The 21,507-nt window shown below is 43.4% G+C and overlaps 1 protein-coding gene across 2 annotated transcripts in view; it reads left to right on the top strand.

Moving 5' to 3' along the window:
* Nucleotides 1-21,507, top strand: part of ENPP6 (ectonucleotide pyrophosphatase/phosphodiesterase 6) — a 185,026-nt gene that overhangs the window by 7,747 nt on the left and 155,772 nt on the right. The window contains exon 1 of one of the 2 annotated variants that reach the window (XM_063705664.1): nt 153-491. The exons of the other annotated variant lie outside the window; for it this stretch is intronic. The gene's annotated coding sequence lies outside the window, so the exon portion shown is untranslated. Of the gene's footprint in view, nt 1-152; nt 492-21,507 lie in introns of those variants that run through there. 2 annotated transcript variants of the gene reach the window in all.

Genomic DNA, 21,507 nt, shown 5'->3' with positions numbered 1-21,507 from the left:
CGGAGTCCTATCCTGGTGCTCTCGGGATAGGACAGGTGGGCAGTGACTGCTCCCAGCCTGTTCCAGATTCCTCACAGTTGCCTACGGAAGCTCTATTTCCCCAAACTTCTAACTTTTCCTGCCTTATCTGATTGTTCTCTGGTATTGTATTCTGAGTCCAAGGAGGGCACGAGAAACTAGTTTCTAACATGCTGCTAAGCGTGTTTCTTTCTTTCTCTTCTCTTCCTAAGACTGCTTTACTCGTGCGCATTGTTTTTCCTAAAATGCGGTGAGCCAGCAGCAGTGTCTTCTACTTTCCGCACAGGTGATTTTTCTTTGCTTGCTTTTTAAGCTCCTTTCTCTGAATGAATATAGATTAAAAGAGGGATGGGACGAGGGGTGGCCAGCACTAAGGGGAACTGCATAGCACCAAGAGTGACTCACGTCTGTGTTGCTGGTAGTTTCTGAGTTCAGGTCCTGGGCGCTGGGAGGAGACAGCTGCCTGCAGAGTGGTGAGAAATTCTTCCAATCTTTTTTAGATGCTTTCCCTTTTCTGAAGTAAAGCCTGAATATGCCATTAAGAGAAGCTGTGGTAGGTTTTCCTCCCACCTAGTTCTATCTGCCGTGTAGTTAATGAAACATCTTTCCATATTTTCCATGTGGTTATTCATCAAGCCTAGTTTTGGGGATGGTGTGAGTTTTGTTTTGTTTTGTTTTCTGGAGGGTGAGAAAAGTTGCATTTTAGGGTTGCTGATAAGATCTAATTAAAACCCATTTTTAAAATATTAGACACTGAGAGAATTTTCCTCAGAATAACATAATAATGGCCATTAAATATGTGCTTCCCTCACCCTTAATCAGCTCTATACTAGGAATTAGCACTAAAAATATTAGAAGAGAGATGTTATATTTACATATTTGGTTGAGACTAAAGAACTCCTTCCTCTTAGCTGCAATAGACTCTTATTTTACTCTGGCTTTCTCTCCTAATTAAGCTAGGAACAACAACTATTATCTATTTCCCTTCAATTTCAATCCACCGTTTCTTTTTTATTTTCAGCTATACGTGAACAGATATGGGCTAGGGAAACATAAAAATTAAATAACTTGAGTGGGTCAATAAAAAGGTTATTCTGTTTCTTTCAGGGTTTTTGAGGATTATAATGAATAAAACAGAACCAGAGAAGTTACGAAGCATGTGTTTATCACTCAGCAATAGAGAATTTTAAACAAGTACTTTAAATCATTATTATATATAAAATACATTTATTATATTACTGTACATATAAATATAATAATACATTTAATAGGTGTTTTATATATAATTTGAGTTTTCAAGCATGTGTTTATCACTCAACAGAAAGAATTTTAAATATATAATGTAAACAATTCTATATAAATACAATAAATATATATTTTATATACCTAAAAATATTTAAATATGTACTATATATAATTTTATATTAAAACATTAAAAATGTTTTATATTCTATTTATATGGTGTATATTAAATATGTACTGTATATGTTTAAAACATATTTAAAATTCTGTTGCTGATAATACACATTTTTTAACTTGTGTTTTTGTTTTAAGTATACATACATATATACATGACGTATTATCATATGTATATATATGTCACACATGTATGAATTTCTCCATTGTACCATATTTACTTTTGAAACAATAATCTAGGGACAAAAATGGAAAGCTTTAGCTCCTAGTGACTACAAGCTGTAGACTGTAGGTTGGCACAAAATCTGAATGGGAGCCAGTGGATTTGGTGAGCAAATCCTTGTAACAAGCCCTTCGATGTTCTAAAGCTGAAGCCATTTCAGCTGAAAGCCGGTTGGGGCGCGGGGATTAGGACTGCAGTTTCTAGATTTTGAAAACAGCGCGCCCCCTTGTGGCCATTCACATGCTGACTTCTAAAATTGAGTTCTGAGAGCTCTTCCGGCTTGAGGAGCATCTCTCCCAGTTTGTTTTCTTTCTGCTTTTATACTGTGGCCCTGCCTTTGAGGAAGATTTCAGGCCCCGCTCGCCCCCTCGGTCAAGAAGCCTTGTTTATTGTTATTAGATATCGATGATGTTGACAGACCCTACGTGGAGGGTCTGTGATCAGACAGAAGGGTGATGGGTCAGGACTCACTTCTGCTGCGTTTGACGTCATGCCAGGGTTGGAGGCCAGTAGTGGGGAAGTCACCGGGCTAAGACTCCCGGGACACCAGGTTTGGGTCCCAGCTGTATCATTAACTGGTGGAGTTATTTCCGGTCCAGGGGTCAAAGCCGTAATTTATGTAGCCAAAGGCCTCAAAGATGATTGCTCTCCAGGACGCCTTCCCATTCTGAGAGTCTAGCTCTAGAGTATTTGGGAAGCGGGGTATGTTAGACCCTGGCTTCTGCCATTTTTCCTGGGAGCTTATTCCACAGCCTGGCCTTCTGCGAGTTCAATCATGTGGTTGCCTGGGAGCCTAGTGAGAAGAAAACCCAAGCCCAAGTCCACTTGGAGAACTCCAGCATCATTTTAGTGGGAAGGTGCCATGTCCTCTACATAGGGGCTGGCGGGATGGCAGCTTGTACTGGCGGAAGGGTTCTTGGAAGAGATCCCCAAGGGACACACATTCCTTAAAATGTGACAGGCACAACGAGGTACTCCATTTTAAATCGATCAGATTAAAGATTGTTTTACATTGTGCTCAATGCATGCAGGGTTTGGTTAGATGGGCAAGTTGATGGGAGGTAAACAGGTTGATTTTTGTGTGGGCAGTTTGAAAATATCAAGAGCTTTGAAAATGATGGTTACTTTTTTCTTGAAATTTCAATCACAGAGGCAGAATGTGAGCAAAGATGACTATACAGAGACATTTATTCTGGCTTCCAGTCTGTGGTTAGAAAAACTGGAAGCAACCTAAATGTTTTAGGTTTAGGGAAGAGGCTTAAGATGGTGGTAAACAAGGGTTGCTTTTTTTTGTTGTTGTTTGCCATGGATGGAGCCTTTCTTCAGGTGCACTGTTATGTGGAACTCTAATGATGTACAAGGGGATTGATTCAAGTTGGTTGGTAGTGGGGGGTGGTTTCTGTTGCAGCATTTCACCCAGACTGCATGACCCAGCCAGTCCTCAGGCTCCCCAGTGGCAGCTCATGAGGCACTTCCATGGCAAACATACCCCATGACTCAGACAACTGTGGGATGTCAGTATCAGCCTTTCCTTCTGACGGTGGAAATTTGCACAGCTCTCTCCCTAATTCTTCTGACTTTTCTGTACTTGCCAAATTTTTCATTATGAACATATTACTTATTGCACTAAAATATCTAAGATGTTCAAAATGATGTCAGTTTATTATTTTAGAATTAGAAGTATAATTGTCACAGAAACCACAAAACTTGGGTCAGCCTGGCCAACATATTCTTTCCTTTTTGGCAGATCTTCAGGCTCATGTGGAAAAACTGATAAAACAGAAAAAGCAATCGGAAGAATATAAAAATCACTGATAATCCCGCCACCTAGAGAAAACTACTGTTAGTATTTTGAGTGTATTTCCCTCCAGCTTTTTTCTATATATGTGTATGTATTTATAATATATAAATAATATACTATATATTAATAAAATACTATATATAATAAATACATTATATATCTTACATAGAACACATTTTATTTATTGTATTATACAGTTTTGTGTCCTGTTTATTTTTGTAGACATTGTATTGTACAGTCCCTAGATATTACCATTTGAACACATGACATTTAATGGTTTCCTAATATTTAAATCTACTGACAAACATAATTTTATAACCAATATTTCTTCTATAACGGATAGCACAGGATGAACATACCTGTACATAAATCTTGTCTATATTCGTACTTTTGCCAGTCGCAGTTTCCAAGAACCTATTCATGATGTTAGGTGAGGACTTACTGTACTTGAAAAAAAACCTCCCCAAAAGTAGGTAAGAGACTTTCTTGTAGTCATTTCTCTTGTAGTCATTTGATTGATTAGAAATATATGTAAAATATGGCTTGTTCATCTATTTAGACAATAATTACAAACATACCAAATTAATTTACATTTAAATGTTTTTCATTTGTTTCAAATTGAGCTATGATCTGTGGAATGTCAAGGCGTCTTTTTGCTTTTATTGGCTTGTTATGGACCATCAATATTATGTTGTTAATTAAAGAAAATAACTGGGCTAGGTGTGGTGGCTCACGCCTGTAATCCCAGCACATTGGGAGGCCGAGGCGGGCAGATCACTTGTGGACAGGAGTTCCAGACCAGCCTGGCCAACATGGTGAAACCCCATCTCTACTAAAAATACAAAAATTAGCCAGGTGTAGTGGCGCACGCCTGTAATCCCAGCTACTTGGGAGGCCAAGGCATGAGAATCAGTTGAACCCAGGAAGCAGAGGCTGCAGTGAGCTGAGATGGTGCTGCTGCACCCAGCCCTGGTGACAGAGCAAGACTCCATCTCAAAAAAAAAGTAACTGGTCCTAAGTTTTCTGTGAGCAGCTGTAGTCAAGCAAAGACTGAAAACATTCCATTTTGGAAGGAGAATTAAGATAAAAGCAAGCAAGCAAACGCCCCCTTCCCACCATCCACCCAAATGTATGCAATCTTTTGCTTCACATTTTTGTGTAATGCATGGTGTTTTCAGAATCCTCCTCAGAATCTTGCCTCTCCTGTTGCTTTGTGTTATTGAACGCAGACTTGTGCAAGCAGCTCTGCACAGATGGAGCTGGGTCCTTTCCTCTTACACACCGGGGCACCTCCTTATTGCCTCACCAACCAGTTTGTTTTACAACTCGCAGGAGAGTATTATTACATCTGAGCACTCAGAAATTAGATGCTGACACTAAGTATTGATTTACATAAAAATCTACATATTTGTGGTTTTTCGAGAGCTACTCACTTGGAACTTTACAAGGTCAGGCATCCCCTGAGCCTAGGACCGTGCCTGACACAAAGGGCGTGCTCAACAAAAAGTTGCTGAATTAAAAATCATCTTGGAATGTAAAGGTGACTAGCATTATGGAAATAGTTTATATTGACATGATTATTATTATTTACTTTATTTTTTTTTTATTTAGGTGCTCACTCTGTCTCCCAGGCTGTAGTGCAGTGGCGTGATCTCAGCTCATTGCAACCCCCGCCTCCCGGGTTCAAGCAATTATCCCCCTCAGCCTCCCAAGTAGTTGGGTTTGCAGACACCTGCCACCACGCCCGGCTAATTTTTGTATTTTTAGTAGAGACAGGGTGTCACCATGTTGGCCAAGCTGGTCTCGAACTCCTGACCTCAAGTGAACTGCCTGCCTTGGCCTCCCAAAGTGCTGGCATGAGCCACCGTGTCTGGCCTATGTTGACATTACTCATCCTCCTAAAATAATAATAAAATAACTGGAAAAAATAGCTTGGAGAAAATTAAGCTTTTTGTCTGGAATTTTGGAGAATTTTTTTTTTTAACCGCCTCAAGTGTTTGTATCTTTTCTTTGTCCTAATCACGAACAGGAAATTTCAAAGCATAACAAAGACCCAATTCTTGCAGCTCTGGTGTGTGGCTTTGGTGGGAATTTCAGCAGCGGTTCTGTTGATTGTCCTGACTGATGCCACCACTTTTGAACTGGTAAATTTAAACAGTGTAAATTGCATTTGTTGTTTACAAGGATTCTCTCATGCGTATTTTCTCGTTCAATTTTTAATTAGCTAAAACTTGATTGCTACTTAACGCGTAATTGCATGCTTTAAGTATATGTGTCCTTGTTATTTCCATTTTATAGCCAAAACTTGGACATGAAAATTTAGAGATTGAATAGCTTACTCACTCAAATGTTCAAGTTAGCAGTCGAAACCCCTATTCTCTGATCATTTTCCCTGCACCATGAGGTTTCTAAAAATGTGAAATAAACTTGGTTTTATACGTAGAGCCAGACTCTTCAGATTCTTTCCAAGTACAGGAAGTTGTAAGAACGTCTTCTCCCTGGCTTTAAGAAGGTGAGAGGCTGCAGCCCTTAGAGAGTCCACGTGGCTCCCAGGGGCAGCCCCTCCTATGCTGTCCTTCAGTGGCCCTGTCTGTTGACCCATGAGGAGTGGTTTACAAGTCTGCAAGCACAGGTTACACAGAGCCCAGGTCACAGACAGGATGCCAGGCTCCCACCCCATAGCCTTTTCTTCCCCCCACTCTCCCCTTGACTGGTGCCTTAAGAATACAATGTCACAGTCACCAACACTGCAGTTACGGGGAGTGGATTCGAGCTTCTAAAAGTAGGGTGAGCCAATGGTTTATTGGCAGAAATAGGACCCTCTTACAGCAGTGTGGTTGTCCTGGCTGCTCACGGCAATGCACAATGAGCTGATCACTCAATTTTCTGCAGCCAGTTATTAAACGCATCCATTATTAAATAATGCACACTGAGATGATACTCTGATTCCTGCAACTCTATGAAGGCAGCATGATTGTAGTGAGTAGCGCTGGAGCTGAAAGAGGTTTCTGTTTAATGAAAATTATTTTCATAAGGATGAGAAATTGTTTAACGTTAGCGCGCATATCAGATTTAGCAACAATAAACTTATTGGGAAAAGAATTTGCAGATTGGAATGCATCTCCATTTGACAAATCATGGTTGAATTACAACCACAAGTTGACTAAGAATACAAGGTTTTAGCAAAAATCAACCAAAAATTTTCACAGAATTGTATTCTATGAGAATCAATGGCTATGTGAAATTTACATTAAAGAAAAGCATATATTTTATTATTGATTGTAAATCGTGTATTACACAGCCTTGATCTCAAATATGTGTATGTGTGTGTGTATATATTGTCATAGTCCCTTTAGGCTGCTATTACAAAATACCATAAACTGCATGGGCTGGAAACAACAGAAACGTGTTTCTCACGGTTTGAGAGGCTGGGAAGCAAGCCCAAGATCAGGGCACCAGCAGATTCTCTGTCTCATGAGGGCCTGTTTCCTGGTGCATACATGGTGTCTTTTCTCTGTGTCCTCACATGGCAGAAGGGGCAAGGGAGTCTCTGGGATCTCCTTTATAAGGGCATTAATCTCATTCCTGAAAGCCCACCTTCATTGACCTAATCACCTCCCCAAGGCCTCATCTCCTAACTTTGGGGGTTAGGATTTCAACATGTGAATTTTGGGGGACAGAAACATTCAGTTCATTGCATATACATACACATATATTCACATATATTCACACATACATACTGTATGTATAGATATAGTGTATATATAGTATATACATACTATATGTGTATGCATATATGCATAATACAATACATATTGCATATATGTATACATAGACATATTCACACACATTGTATGTATATATAGAGTATATACATACTATATGTGTATGCATATATGCATAATACAATACATATTGCATATATGTATACGTAGACATATTCACACACATTTTATGTATATATACAGTATATATATACTACATGTATATGCATATATGCATAAGACAATAATACATACTGCATATTGTATATGTATATGCAATATGTATTATTGTATTATGCATATGTGTGTGTATATATGTATTTGAAACCCTATTTTATACATTTACCAGCACACCACTGCTTTTGTGAATGAAAGGGGTGCCATTATTACATATGTCGAAATACCGGGTGAAATCAGGACAGTCCCAGGCAATCCAAGAACCTGTGGTCCTCACCAAACTTTCCAGGTCCAGTCCAGCACACAGTCTCCCTCTGGGCTGCCTTTTTCTTACAGCTCCCTCCCCCACCAGAGACCCTGCACAATCCCTCCAAAAAGGCTCTTTCTCGCTGAGTCCCTTTGCCACAGGGAGTCGCAGGAGCATTAAGTGACCTCCTGAGCAACTGTCTTCATCCTGCTTCATCCCTTTCCCAGGCCCTTCATGGAAGCACCATTTCTGGCATTTATGAGCTCTGAGGCTATAGAAGCATCTCATAAAGTTTGTGGGTCTTAATTTTCTTACTGCAAAATGGGACCAATAGCACTACCATGCAAGGCTGCTGCAAGGATTAGAAATAGCACGTGTAAAGTGCTTTCTATGTGCTTGGCACAAGATACGTGCTCAATGAATGACACTATTTTTGCTATCATTACTGCTCCTGCTGCTACTTTGAGTCTCCCTGCCTCAGGCTCTGAGTTTTGGACAGGTCTCCATTACTTGGGCCCCTGGGGCTTTGATGGTTTTGACTCCTTTCACCCACTCTAAAGCTGAGGGTTTCTCCACCCCTTCCCGCGCCCAGTCCAGACTTGTGGGGTGGTGGTCACAGTGAGGGGTAACCAGTGGTCACTCTGCTCTTTTCCTAGAGGGCCTGATACTTAGGGGTGGGCCTCCAGAAGCAGCTCTGGGTCCTCAAACCTGCCCCTTGCCCTAGCTACATGATCCAGCTGTACACATAATACCCAAGTCAGGCCAACCAGACCACTTCAGCGCTGCCATGGTGGTCAGTCCAGAGGGCCTCCTTGTCCAAGATGGGCCAGTGAGAACCCCTCCCTGCACTTTTCTGAGTTGGAATGAAGGGACGGAGTCAGTGCCCCTGATTGGGAGCTGGAGGCTCAGGAGCTGACGGAGACATGTTGGCTATCTAGAAGAGCCAATGACAGAGTGTCTGAAGCCAATGACAGAGTGAACTAGACTCCAGATGGCAGAAGAGTCCTGCCAGGACAGAGGTCACTGAGGCCTGACTGCATCCTGACCCTCTCTTGAGGCACATTGAGATCTCCACTCCCATCACAAGGCAACATCACAACTCCCCTCCCCACTCCCACTCCTTCCCTCCTTCCTTCCTTCCATAGCCAAAATTTGGACATGGAAATTTAGAGATCAAATAGCTTACTCACTCAAATGTTCAAGTTAGCAGTCAAACCCCTATTCTCTGATCATTTTCCTTCCTTCCTTCCTTCCCTCCCTCCCTCCCCACTGCCTGCCTGCCTGCCTGCCTGCCTTCCTTCCTCCTTTTTCTCAAGTCTCACTATGTTGCCCAGGCTGGGCTCAAACTCCTGGGCTCAAGAGGGCCTCCCGCCCCAGCCTCCTGAGTAGCTGGGTCTACAGGAACCCACCATGCCAGGCTCTCTGTTTTTCTTCATTGAGTCTCCAATGAATGGGAGGCTTTGAGCCTGAAAAGTGTGACACTGTATTTCTTTAAGCCCCAAAGACTCCAAATTACTACCCCTGTGCTTTTGAAGGGTTTCTTAAGGGTGATGTATTTCCAGAATGATTTATAACACCTTTTGTGCGCCAGGCAAGACGACTTTGCGTGTGTGCTTGTTGTCCAGCCCCTGAGGCTGTAGCAGGGGATTCTACAGGACTTTTTTGGTGGGGTATCACCACCATTTACTCTCAACCTTTGCCTGAACTAATTCAAGTCAGCTTTCCTTCACTTACGGTAACAACAAAAACATTCCTAATGAGTCCTCCTAGAGTCCCCAGTTTCAGGAGAGGGAAATCAGACAGGCTCTGCCCCTGCTCTAGGCAGAATAGGCCCCCATTTCATATCAGGGCTCGCTCTTAGTGGTCTGTGTCAAATGCTCAAGAGAAGCACATGTCTTGACCCAAATAAAAGGAATGAGACACCAGGCCCAAGACCCGAGGAACCTGATTCTAGAAGGGTCCTGTGCTCTAGGAGGGTCAGAAGGGACTTCTACTACCATCTTGCTTTAGTAGTCCAAGTAAATAACAGACCGAATACACTTTGCTCTGAAGTAGACATATGGTGTCTGATTCGGGGGAACCTGTGCCTCTGCAGCCCCCAAGTCTGTGGCAGGCATTGCCCATCGATCATGACACGGTCCTTGCAGCTTGGGTGCGCCAGCAGAGTGCTTCTCATCACAGGGCTGCCGGCCAGCGCTTCTTTGGTGCTCTTGGTCCTTCTTGGAGAAGGACTCAGCGGAGCTTGTCTTCTTGGCTGAGTGGGCCTCCGTGTCGAGGGACCACAGCCTATGAAATGGCTGTTTTGGATGTGGTTTTATGAGTTCTTGCATACGGATATTCTACAATCCACAGAGCCACTCTAGTGTCTCCAAGTCAAAGGTTAATACCCAGGGAAGGTGAAAATCTCCTTTAAAATTGCTAGTGAAAAGTGGGCTAGGCCAGAGGAATATAGAATTAGGTTTATGTAGCAGCCTGGGTTTCCATAGCAACGAGATGCAGTTGCGTCAAACACACAACTAAACTTTTCCACACTGGTTTTTAGCCTGGAAGGAGGCTGGAAGAGGGTATTTACTGACCGTGCAGGCGCAGTGAAAATTTGACAGCAAAGCCCTCCAAAAAGTCTCAGTCAAAGCAAATTGCAATGACTCCCCACAAAAATACCACGTGTGAGCCCCCGCTACAGCCTCGCGGGCTGAACCAGAGTGGCACATATGCAAAATAGTCTCGCTTGTGGGAAAAAAGGTATTGTAACTCATCCTGGAAACACACCACCCTTAAGAAACCCCTCAGAAGCACAGGGGCAGTCATTTGGGGTCTCTGGGGTTTCATGAAATACAGCATCACATTTTGCAGCTCAAATCCTCCTATTTATTGGGGACTCAGTGAAGAAAGCCAGAAGTGTGATGTTGCCTGGGTAGGAGAGCCCGGCCTGCAGCCTTCTGCTAGCAGCAGCAGGAAACTGCAGCCCTGAATCAGGGCCTTTGTTCTCCTGAAGCCTGCAGGGAGTAGGCCCTTCTGCTCACACTGCCCTTGGGCAGCAAGCGTGTGTCCCTGGGAGCCCATGGTGGCGGCCCCCTAGGTGCAGCAGGAGTTGGGCCTGGAGGCCTGGCTGGGGGCAGCTGGGGACAGCACTCATTGTTTCTGCCCCTGCTCCTCTCGCAGCAGTGAGGACTGGGCTCCCATCCAGCAAAAAGGGCTGGAAGCTTTCTGCAAAAAGCACCCAGGCTTGGTTGGTTGGTTGGTTTGAAATGTATCCATTATTTAATTAGGTTTTTTGCAAGAAATTGAGAACCGCAGTTGGTCAGGACACATTGCGTTTGTGAGTGAGAACACAGAATGAAGGTAGCCCTAGAGCTGAGGGACAACTTTGGTTCGGGGCAGCATTTGTGAGTCCACAGCTTTCTGATCTGTCTTGCGCTGCTGTGTAAGCTGTATTTCTTTCTCTGTGTGGAAGTGCTCACCTTCCTGGTGTCCGTGCGTGCGCAGCAGCGAGATGTGGGGGATTTTCACACTGCTCATAGCAACTTTGATGGAGGTGCTGATGACACATTTCCAGTATGTTCTACACAGAGGAACTCAGTTGAGGACCAGAGGTCTAGTTACTGCTCAGCTCAAGAAAACCACCCTCTGGACTCCGTGGCGCCCAGTGAGGATGATGGGAGCAGTCCCGGGGGGAGCGAGGCTGCCTGCAGCCTTCCCACGTGCTGACTGAAGGGTTTTGTTTTGTTTGGTTTGGTTTGCCAGGGCTCCATGATTCCAAAGCGCATCTTGAGTGGGCGCATAGGTAGGCATTTCGGGAAGTTTAACCATCCAGGCACCTCCATTCTTATCATCCTTTGCTGGTTTTGTGACAGTAGCAAGAACCCTTTTTTTTTTTTTTTTTTTTTCCAAATCTGGATTTAGCGACTGAATGCCTCCTCTTGTACATGGTTTTTCTGGACTACAAGCAGGTCAGAAATATCTGCCCATTCCCCTCACGGGACAGGGTTTCTGCTACAGAGGGGCTTCCCCATCCTGGGCTCTTTGGGTTTGAGATTACCCTTCTTAATCTTGCCACTGGCATGAGCCTTCTTGGCTACAGGTTTCTTTCCTTAGCTTCCCGCTGCTCAATTTTTCACTCATCATCTTGCAACACAGGAAAGCGTTGGGTCTTGTTTTGATGCAACTCACTATGGAATAGATGCAGACGCAGAGGCAAAAGTATCAGTGTTTTATCAATTGCTTGAAAGGCTACAAATACATAGGTTCACAGAATGTGTAGTGCTGGAGGAGACAAACATACAACACAAGAAAGACATTCAGCCTGCAAATATACTAATGCCTGGCCAGTCTCAGGGAGAATGGCAGGGCCAGCTCCTCTCAATATGGGAAGGAGTACTGAGGAACAAGACCCTGGTGTGTCCGGAATTGGTGGGTTCTTAGTCTCACTGACTTCAAGAATGAAGCCACAGATCCTCGTGGTGAGTGTTACAGTTTACTTAAAGATGGTGCGTTGGAAGTTTGTTCCTTCTGCTGTTCGGACGTGTTTAAAGTTTCTTCCTTCTGGTGGGTTCGTGGTCTCGCTGCTTCAGGACTGAAGCTGCATACCTTCATGGCGAGTGTTATATCTCTTAAGACGGTGCAGTGTTACAACTCTTAAGACGGTGCGCCTGTAGTCATTCATTCCTCCCAGTGGGTCTGTGGTCTTGCTGGCCTCAGAGGTGAAGCTGCAGATTTACGTGGTGAGGGTTACAGCTCATAATGGCAGTGCAGACCCAATGAGTAAACAGCAGCAAGATTTATTTCAAAGAGCAAAAGAACAAAGTTTCCACAGTCTGGAAAGAAACCTGACCAGGTTGCCACTGCTGGTTGGGGCAGCCTGCTTTTATTCCCTTATCTGACCCCACCCACATCCTGCTGATTGGTCCATTTTACAGAGAGCTGATTGGTCTGTTTTACAGATAACTGATTGGTCCCTTTTGACAGGGTGCTGATTGGTGTGTTTACAATCCCTGAGCCAGACACAGAGTGCTGATTGGTGCATTTACAATCCTCTAGCTAGACATAAAAGTTCTCCAAGTCCTCACCAGATTATCTAGACACAGAGCCCTGATTGGTGCATTTACAAACCTTTAGCTAGACACAGGGTGCTGATTGGTGTGTTTACAAACCTTGAGCTACAAACAGAGTGCTGATTGGTGTGTTCACAAACCTTTAGCTAGACATAAAAGTTCTCCAAGTCCCCACCCCACTCAGGAGCCCAGCTGGCTTCGCCTAGTGGGTCACGTGCCAGGGCCGTGGGCGGAGCTGCCCACCAGACCTGCACAGGGCACCTGCACTCCTCAGCCTATGGGTGGTCAATGGGACCGGGTACCCCTGAGCAGGGGGCGGTGCCGGTCAGGGAGGTTCGGGCGGTGCAGGAGCCCACCACTGCGGGGTGGGGCGGGGGGGCCGCTCGGGCATGGCGGGCTGTAGGTTCCAAGCCCTGCTCTGTGGGGAGGCGGCTGAGGCCCTGCGAGAATTCAAGTGTGGCACGGGCGGGACAGCAGTGCTAGGGAACCTGGTGCCCCCTCCACAGCTGCTGGCCTAGGTGCTAAGCCCCTCACTGCTGGGGCTGGCAGTGCCAGCCTGTCGCTCGGAATAAGGGGCCGCCAAGCCCATGCCTACCTGGAACTTGCGCTGGCCCGCGGGCGCCGCGCACAGCCCCGGTTCCCGCCCGTGCCTCTCCCTCCACACCTCCCCGCCAGCAGAGGGAGCCGGCTCCAGCCTCGGCCAGCCCAGAGAGGGACTCCCACGGTGCAGCGGCAGGATGAAGGGCTCCTCAAGCGTGGCCAGAGCAGACTCCCAGGCCGAAGAGGCGCTGAGAGAGAGCGAGGGCCACCAGCACCTTGTCACCTCTCACTGGGATCCACGTTCTAGAGTCTGAATCTCGGTTGGATGTGACACTTCTGAGCTCATGGTACAAACGAGGCTTACTGGCAGGTCACTTCTGATTAGGAAAAGTGACTTCAACGTCTGTCAGTATTTCCGTTTCCTCCAGAAGAGCAAATACAGCATAAAGTTTCCTATTGCTATTCTTAGAAATGTATCAGAAATTGAGCAGCTCAAAACAACAAAAATGTATTATCTTACACTCTGGGTTGTCACAAGTCTGAAACGGGTCTCCCAGGACTGAAGTAAAAGTGTTGGCAGGGCTGGGTTTCTTTCTGGGGGCTCTAGGGGAGAATCCTTTTCCTTGACCCCTCCAGCTGCCCACCTGCCTTGGCTTGTGATCCTCTCCCTTTCCCACCAGACAGCACCAGACAGCAGCAGCCGTGCAAGCTCTTCCAGTTCTTTTCATGACACATTACTCTGACCTCCTCTTCTCCTTCCCTCTTCCACATTCAGGGCCCTTGTGATTCCCCTAGATGGACCCCAATAATCCAGGATAATCCTCTGACAACTTTAATTCCATCTGCTACTTTAATTCTCCCTTTTCATGGAACCTACTTCATCTACAGGCTCTAGGGATAGGACGTGAACACTTTTGAGGGGCCATAATTGTTATAGGAGTTATTAAGAAATTATTTTAGGCAGAGAGGAAGAGAGGTCCTTGGGAAGATTTTTTTTTTTCTTTTAAAGCAGCTCCAGAAACATTTCTTGTCTAGCAGGAAAGCCCCAACTCTTAGTACGGGAGTTGGGGGGCAAGCTTTGATACACAAATGCCAGCTGTTAGAAACTGGGTCCACCCAAACATGGCAATTCCCACTGTCTTCTTCTTGTCCCCGTATGTGCCTGGCAACATGGCCGCCCCCACATATACCCACGTGTGTAGAACATCAGGGGGGGCCCTGCCTTTGCATATCAAAGGACTAGGGTGGGAAGGCCAGTTTTTTCTACTGGGCTATGTGAATGACATGCCTAGTGAAACCAATCCCTGAGCCCTATGCAAATCAGACACCGCCTCCTCCAGCCTCCTCATATAACTGGGGGTTTTCCACCACACCCAGGGTTCCCTCTTTCGGCTTGGAGATCCCTCCGTTTGTCTCTGTACAGGGGGAGCCTCTTCCTTCTTTCTTGCCTATTAAATTCTCCACTCCTTAAAACCACTCCACATGTGTCCGCGTCGTTTTATTCAAACTGGCGCGAGACCAAGGACCCTGGTGTTCCTCCAGTCGTGGGAGCCATATCGTTACGTCTACCAAGGGGCAGCTCCAGTTTGTCAGGATACCTTTGACATTTATGGTCTCAACTGCTGAAGTCCATGTCTTCAGCTATTTGGGAGTGACAGTGAAGGGGGATGATTTGTCATTGCTCGCCGTTTTACTTCTAAACGCTTGTGCCAAAGCCAGTAAGGTACTAGCGAGTAAGCCTCCCAGTTGTGACGTCTCAACACCTTGCCAACCTCCCAGTTGTAACGTCTCAACACCTCGTTGCTGATCTCATTTAGTGATACTCAGATTAGTTCTCACAGTAACCCTTTGAAATTGACATAATCCTTCCCAGATTCATAATGAGGGGACTTATGAAATTATATGCTACAGTAATACCTCCAAATTCAAGGACTATTTCTATATTCAAGGTGTAAAGGTTTTATGTCCTTAGTGACTCCAGTCCCTTGCAGGGTTCTTTTTTTTTAATCTTTGGCCACTAGAGGGAGACAGCTCTTTGAAGAACTGAGGCCATTTTGCACGTTTGTGGGTATAGACAGGGGAAAACACTGTGTTTAAAAACAGTATCCAGGCCGGGCACGGTGGCTCACGCATGTAATCCCAGTACTTTGGGAGGCCGAGGGGGGCGGATCACCTGAGGTCAGGGGTTCGAGACCAGCCTGACCAACGTGGAGAAACCCTGTCTCTATTAAAAATACAAAAAATTAGCCAGGCTTGGTGGCGCATGACTGTAATCGCCTCTACTCGGGAGGCTGAGGCAGGAGATTTGCTGGAACCCGGGAGGCAGAGGTGGCTGTGAGCCGAGATCGTGCCATTGCACTCCAGCCTGGGCAACAAGAGTGAAACTCCGTCTCAAAAAAAAAAAAAAAAAATTGGTATTCAGGGCTGACCTAACAGGTCGAAAATGAAGGAGATAATGCCTGCCCTTGTGCTCCGTGCAGACCTCATTGGACAATTTTCCCCAGCATCTTCAGGGCTCATACTTCCATAGTACCAAGTGCCATTCAGACCAAGGTCTTTTTTTTTTTTTTTTAACCTAGCCATCAACGCTGTAACATTTTAAACAATCTTCTCTATCTTTGAAGCCTACTTTGTGGAAAGAAAGGCCGATAAGTTATCAGAACTGACACTATGTAAAAACATAGAATCCCCAAAATTCGAAGTCTCTAAGTGGTGCATGTAGGATCTAAAACGGTGGGCATTGCTTACCTAGACAAGGCGTGTTCAAACCAAATGTCATCTAAGATTGCTCCAAACTGGGAATGAGGATTCATTTTCTCTGTTAGAGAGTTCTAGGTTCCCGGTCACCAGATATGCTCCTGACACCTCAGAGTGTACAATATGCGACTTCTGTACTAAAGAGGTTGCTTCCAATGAGGTAAAATGTCTGATATGGTAATTACGTGCGTCTAATTAAGGCTGTATGCACAAAAATCAGCCACGATGCCAAATAGCCAACTTAGGAACCCAGGGACCACAGAGAGAACTCAGTAAGGATGATGTGGAATGACTTTAGTTTAATGCTGCGTATGACAGATCTTTATGTTATTATTAGAAAAGTAATTATATACTTACCTTTTAATGTTGATTTAAAACTTAATTAGCTATGACCAGAGGATATTGGTTGTATGATACCAATTTTGAAATTTGTTATTTTATGGTCTGCTTTTCATAGCTATTCCATGTATACTTGGAAAAAATATGAATTATCTGTGCATTTGGTGCAATGTTCAGTATCTATCCATAAGATAATTCCTGTTGATTATGCTGTTAAAATATGCATCTTCAATGATTTTGAACTATCAATTACTTGGAGAGGTGTTCTGAAATCTCGTCTTTTCATTACGGCTTCTCTTTATCTCTAGTTATGATTTTTCCTTAAACTCTATTTTGCCAGATGTTCATATGGCCACGCCTGTTGACTTTTGTTTAGAATCTATATGCTATGGCTTTTCCTACCTTTTTATTTTCAATGTTACCATAGCCTTACATTTTAAGCAATACTTATAAGTGGCATATAGTTGCATTTAAAAAAATTTTAATTTGGGGGTACAGAGTAGGTACATATGTTTATGAGGTACATGAGGTATTCGTCGCATCAGGGTAACTGAGGTACCCATTGTCTCAAGCATTTGTCATTTCTTATGTTAAAAACAATCCAATTATACTTTTTAAGTTATTTATAAGACTGTAGTCAACCCTTGTGCTGTCAAATACTAGATCTTACTCATTCTATCTAACTACATATAGTTGCATTTAAAATATCCAATTCCGTAATCTTTGTCTTCAAAAGGGTGGATTTAGTCCTAGCATTGGTTATAAGTAATAATACACCTGCATTTATTTCTCTCATCATGTTTTGCCCTTACTATTGTTCAGTCTTTTCTATTTTTTTCTTTCCTTTTTGTCTTATTTTGGATTGATTATTTTTGCTCACTTTCTTCTTTTTCCTACTACCTTTAAGTTATACATTTACTTACAAAATTTAATGTAAAGTTTTCAATTGAGAAAACAATGACTAGGTCTTTTTCAATTTGTATGCAATTATTGTAGTGTATTTTATTTCAATTTTTGATTCCATGGAACCTTATTATTAATATTGTTTTAACTGATATTTCTTTTGATTTGGTAGCATATTTAACATTTTTTAAAATTTCTTTTTGCATCTTAAACTTTCTAACTGGGTTAACTTGCCTCATGCCTAAAGCGCATCCTTTAGAATTTCTTTTTGATGAGGATCTATGAGGCAAACTCTTTCGGTCTGTTTAAAAATACTTTTTCCAGGGCCTACTTGAGGGTGGAGGGTGGGTGAAGGGAGAGGATTGAAAAGCTACCTGTCGGGTACTGTGCTTATTACCTACGTGATGAAATAATCTGTACAACAAATCCCTGTGGCACGCAATTTACCTTTAGATCAAACCTGCACCTTTACCCCTGAAACGAAAGACTTAAAAAAAAAAAAAAAAACTTTTCTTTTGTTCTAATCTTCAAAGTTATTTTCCGTGAGCACACAATTCTAGGTTCATAATTATTTTTTATTTAGTACCTTGATGATATTGCTCCATTGCCTTCTGGTTTCCCTTGTTGCTATTGAGTAATAATTTGTTATTTTAACTTTTGGCCCTGCTGAGGAATCTCGTTTCACTATGTCTGCTTTTACAATTTTTCTTTTTGTCTTTGATGTTCTGCAATTTCACTATGATCTGCCTGGATGAGTATTACTTTTAATTTCTCCTGTTTGGAATGTATTGAGCTTCCTGAATTAGACAGTTGTCCTTCATCCTTTCTGGGTAATTCTTAGCTTTCATCTCTTTGTGTATTACTTTACCACTTTCTCCTCTACATTAGCAATTTTGCTTAAATGTTTCTTAGATGTTGTCAGTCTATCCTCCAAGTTTCCCAACCTTTCTTTCATATTTTCTTTCTCTTTGTCTGTCTGTACTATATTCTGCATAATTTTCTCAGACCTGCCAGTTTATTAATGCCTTATTTAGCTTTGTCTAACTTTCTATTATTGTGTTTATTTTACTTTTCAGTTATGGAATTTTTATTTTTAAAGTTTATGCTTCAGCTTTAAACGGTCTTTTTAACCACTTACTCATATTTTTACCCGCTCTTTTTTCTTAAGCGTATCAAATATATGTATTTTATATTGTAGGAGAGCAAAAATGGCTTTCCTCCAGCCTTGTAGGTTCTTTAGCTGAGCCATAAATTAAAATGGCATAAGACAGACTAACAAGAGAAAAATCACATTTAATTATGTACATACATACAGGAGTCCCACAAAATATGAGACTCCAGGAAAGGTCAGATGACTGAAGCTTATACAGCATCCTGAGCTACAGAAAGGAATAGGAGCTTGGGGCTTCCGAGGGCAGGTGGTGACACAAGTTGAGCGAGGGTGAGGGGAGGCAATGTAAAATGAATAAAGATTATTTTGTTAGGCAGATAGAAAGTCTCTCAGGTGATAGGGTGGGTGTGGTAGCTCTTGCTTGTAATCTCAGCACTTTGGGAGGCCAAGGCAGGAGGATCACCTGAGGTCAAGAGTTCAAGATCAGCCTTGCCAACATGATGAAACCCCATCTCTACTAAAAATACAAAAATTAGCTGGGTGTGGTGGTGCACACCTATAGTCCCAGCTACTCAGGAGGCTGAGGTAGGAGAATCATTTGAACCTAGGAGATGGAGATTGCAGTGAGCCCAGATCATGCCCCTGCACTCCAGCGTGGTGACAGAGCAAGACTCCGTCTCAAAAAAAAAAAAAAAAAAAAAAAAAAAGTCTCTCAGGTAATAAAAGTTGTCAGGAGCAGCTGTCTTCCTGCTACAGATACTTTTACTAATGTAGATTTCCTTTATAAAGGTAAATTTCTTTTACTAAAGGACAAGAGCCACTCCTGTGTCTGCAGTTTCTCAGAATCATCAGCTCTAAATATGCCAAAGAAGTATATTTTGGGGTGGCATATCCTGGTCTCTATTGGGATATTTTGGGGTGGTGCATCCTGAGGCCTAAAAATATTGAGTGACCGATAATTCCAACTTTTGATAATTCTATTTATTATGCCTACCACTCTTCAGTGAAGTTCCTTGTTTCCTTTTGGGGTGTGTGTGTGTGTTTAGGCTCCTATTCCTTGGAATTTTATGTGTGAGGATTCTTTGGGTCTCAAGTTCAAGGTGAATTTCTTCAGGGAAGGCAGGCACCTGTGGGACCATCACCTAAGGGTAATCTAAGGCAGGGGTGCCCAGTCCCTGGGCCGTGGACCAGTACCCATCCATGGCCTGTTAGGAACGAGGCAACACAGAAGGAGGTGAGAGGTGGGCAAGTGAGCATTACTGCCTGACCGCCGCCTCCTATCAGATCAGCAGCAGCATTAGATTCTCATAAGAGTGCGAACCCTATTGTGAACTGCACATGTGAAGGATCTAGGTTGAGAGCTCCTTATGAGAATCTAACTAATGCCTGATGATCTGAGGTGGAACAGTTTTATCCCAAGACATCCTTACCCCCATCCTGGGCCATGGAAAAATTGTCTTCCATGAAACTGGTCCCTGATGCCGAAAAGATTGGAGAACACTGATCTAAAGCCACGTTCTCCTCCTGAGGTTTATTTGACAGCATGGTAATGTGAATTGGGGTTCAAACTCACGTGAGAGCTTGCTTGTGATTTGGAATTCTCAGGGGACTTTTCATCCCTCAGGCATTCAGTCATTCCACGTTAAGGCAGGTGGGTTTCCTTTCTTGTCTTCTCATGGTGACTGTTGTTGATGGTGTGAGGGGTGTGTGTGTGTGTGTGTGTGTGTGTGTGTGTGTTCCTTTTTGGTGGTAATGATTTCTAGAATGCTGCCTTTATAATTTTATAAGATTCCCCGTCTTTAGCTGGCTTAGGATTTGTGTCTTGTTCCCTGCCAGGAGTGAAACTTTAAAAAGCAAACCTCTAGGTGATCAGCTTGACAAGTGTTTTCCTGTTGAGAACTGTTGTTAGTGCTCTGATCACTCTGGTTTCTTTTCTTTTCTTTCTTTTTTTTTTTTTTTTTTTGAGACAGAATCTCACTCTGTCACCAGGCTGGAGTGCAGTGGCGCAATCTCAGCTCACTGCAACCTCTGACTCCCTGGTTCAAGTGATTCTCCTGCCTCAGCCTCCCGAGTAGCTGGGATTACAGGCACACGCCACCACGCCCACCTAATTTTTGTATATTTAGTATAGATGGGGTTTCATAATGTTGGCCAGGATGGTCTTGATCTCTTGACCTCGTGATCCGCCTGTCTTGGCCTCCCAAAGTGCAGGGATTGCAGGCATGAGCCACTGCACCCGGCCCACTCTGGTTTCTTGTGTTCACTTGATTTCAGCCTCCAATGATTGTTTTCTTTATTGACAGCTTATTAATGCATGCAACAATTATCTTAAAGAAACCACTCAGCATTTTAGTTGTTTTAGCCAGCAGGTCAGTCTTGGTATTTAATTCATTACATTCCTGGAAATGACATCCCCATTAGACTTTTAAAAAGTTTTATTTACTATACTGGATTTTTCTATAACCCAATTTAAAATTAAACTTCAGTTGCTAGTAGTACACATTGAGTTGGAATGTATATTCTCTGTGATGTATGTATCTAGCTCTTTTATAACTTAAGATCTGAGAGTGTTGCACAAATTTTACATAATGACGGCATTTGGTGTTTAAAAACAGTCACTATTTTCAATACAATAAACTGTCTCTGTAATAAATTTGTATTTGCAAATTGCTTCAATCCGTGTATCTCTTCAGAGGATGGGCTCCCAATAACTAGATGTTATGGTCCAGCCTCTTGCAATCAGGGGACAGCTTGGGTCAAATCAAGACCAAACTCTTTTGGCTGAATAAACATGGGCCTAGAGAGTGTATTTGTAGGTGATGTGGGCCACTTCCGGCTCCACTTGAATCAATTCAAGCAGATGTATAATTGACAACCTTAAAGTTTCTCAAGGAAGGAAACTGGAGCCCGCTTTCTGGAATCCACTGGTGAAACCCTGGAGAGGAAAGAGGTACTTTGTGTGGCTTGGCAGCTACTAGCCTTAGTATGTGGTGGTGGTAGAAAGATCAGCGTCTCACTCAGACCCCCTCATGAAAAAGGAGATTTACTGAAAAAAATGACATGGGCTAGAAATGGAGTCAGCAAAAATCCAAGGCAAAAGTAGTCCTGGCTGCACCCTTCTTCTCTAGGTTATGGACAGTCTCTCCACATACATCTGTTT

Source organism: Gorilla gorilla, chromosome 3, assembly GCF_029281585.2.
Source record: "Gorilla gorilla gorilla isolate KB3781 chromosome 3, NHGRI_mGorGor1-v2.1_pri, whole genome shotgun sequence".
NCBI classification, from domain to species: Eukaryota; Metazoa; Chordata; class Mammalia; order Primates; family Hominidae; genus Gorilla; species Gorilla gorilla.
Note: the sequence above shows the minus strand (reverse complement) of the source record. Positions and strands in the feature narration are given on the sequence as shown.